This window comes from Carlito syrichta, unplaced genomic scaffold, assembly GCF_000164805.1.
Source record: "Carlito syrichta isolate Samal-C Ts95f unplaced genomic scaffold, Tarsius_syrichta-2.0.1 Scaffold279367, whole genome shotgun sequence".
NCBI classification, from domain to species: Eukaryota; Metazoa; Chordata; class Mammalia; order Primates; family Tarsiidae; genus Carlito; species Carlito syrichta.
The window spans coordinates 1-4,131 of NW_007223463.1; the positions used below are offsets into that span (position 1 = coordinate 1).

Below are 4,131 nucleotides of genomic sequence, written 5' to 3' on the forward strand. Positions count from 1 at the left end.
CACCCAGACAAAGCAAATACTTTTGGCAAAGGAGCAAAGGAAAGGGGCTCAGGTTTAAGCGACTGGAATCCTTCCTATATGATTCCTGGTGGCAGAAATGTGACGGTGCGCATCTCAGAAGACTAGAAGTGAAGCCTCACGCCTTGGAATTGCCAGGTAAACACTCCTCGGCCTTTGTTGTACGCATCCAGAGGATAGAGGGGCTGATCATCGGTGCAGAGGACCATTGCCTGACTTTGCCTGAAGAACATTTTCAGTGGCGTCTTTGTCAAGGTCAACCCCCAGAGCCTGCAAACACTGTGTATTGTGGAGCCTTGTGTGACCTGGGGATTTCCAAATCTGCAGTCTGTCGGAACTCCTCGTGAAACGTGGACAAGCCAAGGTCAAGAGTAAGACCGTCCCTCTGACAGACAACAGTGATTGAGGAGCATCGGGGAGGTTTGATGTCCTTTGCTTGGAAGACCTCATTCACGAAGTTGCCTTCCCGGGGAAGCATTTCCCGGAGACCTCATGGTTCTCGCGCCCTTTCAGACTCTCGGTGGCCCATCACACAACCAAAAGTCGATCAGGCTTTGTCAGGGAGATGGCCTCACCCGGCAACTGGGGTGAAAGCATCGATCAGCTCCTCCGCCAGCTCAGCTAGACCCAGAGTGCCCTAAGGCACAGTGCATGGGAAGCATGTGTTTTGCTTTGGGGCGCTGTTACCAGGTGTCCTCAGAGAAGATCATTTGGGGCTCGCTCTTCAAACACTGGAAGGGAGGAGCCAGGGAAAGACGGAAGATGAGATTCGTGGCAGGCGACGTTCGTCACAGGCCAGTTTCAAGGACAAATTCCGGTGTCTCCACACTGGCTGCCCCAGCCTTTGAAATCAACGTGTGTCGTGCAGGAAGGGGTCCTTCTTGCTCCTATATTCGATCCTGGGACTCAGTGTTGGTGAATGAAGGATGCAAGCGTGTACACAAGGCTCCCCAAGACTCCTGAGCAGCGGGCCATGCCCAGGGGCACACTAGAATCTGGGAGTCCCTGGGCCTTGCTTTGAAATGTCTTGAAATGCAGTTAGGAGCAAGAGCACAAAAGCAAATGCTCAGCTGTCCCTTCTCTGAGTCCATGTCCCACTTTTTCAGTAGTGGCTTTGAAAGCTTTCACGCTGCTCTGGTTCCAAGTGTATCTGGTGGCTTTTGTATCCTAGCCCACAGCTGGCCTAGTCCTTTTCTCTAGCTCAGAGTGAAGGGCCCCTTCACCAGGAAAACATACGCAGATTCAACATTTTGCTTGTTTGTAGACCCTTCTCAGAGACCTACGCGACTTATGTGAGGAAGTCCTTTTTCTTGTCAGATCACCTAGGCCCTGATCTTGCTGTTCTATGGTTCCATGTCCTGTGGCAGAGGGAAGCTGACCGAGACAGCCAATTGTGTTGCTCCTGAACCATCTGTAACTCTGGGAAATGCCCGTCATTTTTCCCCTGAGCTTGAGGATGGAACTTCCTGGTTTCTCCAGTGACCAGCTCTCTCTGTAAAACCCATATCAGGAACGAATGAACCATTTTCTTGGTTTAGCATGGATGCAGTTAGTACTATATGGCGTTTTAGGCCCAGTTAGGAAGCTTAATTGAGCTTTTCGTTGCATATTCTGGACTCCAGAACTGTCACCCTTTGCCCTGCTGGTACTGATGTAGTAGACCAGCAACGGGGCTTCTGGGGACATTGATCCTGCTCGTGTTTCTCGTCAGTGTCCACCCCTAAGTGGCCTTCCCTCCCTTAGCTGCCCCAGCTAGCCATCTGAGAGTTGGTGAGGATGTGCCAGGCCTAATTTACTTGAAAACATGATTCCCTCTCCTTTCAGATCAGCTTTGCTGCAATTTGGATTCAAGGGGCCCTCAGACACAGCTATGAAATTGAGTTCGGGGTATAACCGTGCCTCAAAATGTGCCAGATTATGAGATTATTAATTAGGTTGGTTGGCTTCAGAGTTAACCTGCCAGGGATAGATGTTACTCATACTGTGAAGCATTGTGAAATCAGATGACTTTAAAATGATGCATCACAACGACTGGGGGAAAAAACAGCTGTGAGTATGTACGTCTAGGGCTTATATCCCAGTTCTGTCTTTTACTAAATATGGGAATAGTGTTTACAGTCATGGCTGTAAAAATGGAACTAATATTCTCCAGCCTGTCTGCCTCAGTGGTGTTTAAAAGGATTAGCCAAAATTATTATTTGTAATGTATAATTCTATATAAATAAAAGAAGTTTCCATAAAAAAAGAAAATGTGTTTGAATTAAAATTGCATGAGTAATTTCAGTATTATTTTCTATTTTATTCATCATTATCCCTCAAGTTTTTTTTTTTATTTTTTGGTTCTTTCTTTTAACAGCCAGAAGTCACTATACAAAATCTTCCCTATTATTTAAGACTTCAGAAACCATTACTGATATTGTTTAGTGATGGCAGCATAAATCCCCAGTACAAAAAAGCAATATTGACACTGGAAAAGCAGAAAGACTTGTACTCACTTACTCCTTGCTGGTTAAATCTGTAAGTGCATTTTTACTTTTGAATATATAAGAGAGAAAAAAAGTAATCATTTTTTACTAGGAAATGTAACTCTGTAGGTCGGCCTTTGGAATTAATTGTATGGGACCAAATATGTCATCATGATATTTGAATAACTAAACTCCCTCAGACAAGGTCCAAGATGACTTTGTTTTAGATCGAATTTTATTCTGTAGTGACTTTTTAAAAGCAATAATTCCTCTGATTTTAAAAGTAATTAGTGTCCATCGAGAAAATTTGGCAAATAGAGAAAAGTAAACATTGTGATATTTTTACCTTTTCCTTCGGTTCCTTTGTTTGTACTTCAGTATTTTTAAGGCCTGTCCAATAATGTTACGGAAAGGCATCAGTGCATCCGTCAGCAATATTTTCTGGTTTGTTTTTTAGATGTATGCTTATGTTGCATTTAATGTCTGTGAATACAATTTGAAAATATGCACACTATTCCTTGTTTGGATCCATCAGATGAGGGCATTTTTTTTTAACTCATTTGGAAAACTACACACATGGGGCAGTGTACATCTTTGTTGTGAAGAGTTTACCAGTACATTCTATCGCCTGAGGCAAAATTTTCCCAGGTAATTATCATTACAGGCATCCAAGAGTAAAATAGGATTTTATAAAATGTAGAATATACTCCATTAGGAAGACTAGGTCACTTTAACTCGTGGTTTCCTTTTATGAACAAAATTATTTTTCATTTTTTTGATGTGAAGTTAATCCCTTTTCCTGAGGAAAGGCATAATTTTACTTGGAAAGTATCTTGTTATATTAGTAGTTGTGTAGCCATTTAGCCTTTGAGCTGACGTGATCAGATACTTGGCTAAACTTGGAAGGGAACCTATTGATTGTGTCAAGCCTGAGTTGACAGGCCTTTAGTCGATGACTCCTTTTCATTAAAACTTGTCATGGACTGCCTTTTTTTCCTCCCAGGAAAAAGAGTGTCCCATGCTGAAAAGAAACTTTTAAATACTCAGATTATAAACAAAATAGTTATAGACCTCTCGGGTTTAGAACATTCTTCCATAAAATAAACTTACTGGCATGATGTTATTTAAAGTTTAATATTCTACAAACCATTATTTTCATTATTTTGTTCTGGAACGAAACACTAATATATTCAATTGTTCCTTTTTGCAGAGAGAATACCCCTGCAGGGAAAGGAGTTTTGCAGGCATACTTTGACCCTGTGCCCCCCCTTCCTCTCCTTGTCCTGGTGAATCTGCATTCAGGTGGCCACGTGTTTGGATTTCCTTCAGACCAGGCTATAACTGGACCAAACCTTGTATCATGGCTTCAGAAATTAGCAACTGGACTAGAAAATCACATCAGTAAGTTTTCTGTTTCATTCAGTACACAGTTCTGTATTTTTTCCATGATTCTAAACTTTAAATATAGCAAAAGAATGCCAGGATGAGCTGATGTGTAATGTGTCTGGGTTTCCTAAGTATGAAAATGCTGGTAGCATTGCCCCCAGGAGAGTCTGACTGGGAAGTGAAAGGTGCAACGCCTCAGTCGGGGAGAGTCGGCTCACATGTGAAGGCCTCTTTCTTCTCTGGAAATTCCTGGAGCCCATGT

At 42.7% G+C, this 4,131-nt stretch overlaps 1 pseudogene; it reads left to right on the forward strand.

The window, feature by feature from the left end:
* The first annotated feature begins 4 nt into the window (after positions 1 to 4).
* LOC110595136 lies at positions 5 to 643 on the forward strand (annotated as a pseudogene).
* The last annotated feature ends 3,488 nt before the right edge of the window (positions 644 to 4,131 follow it).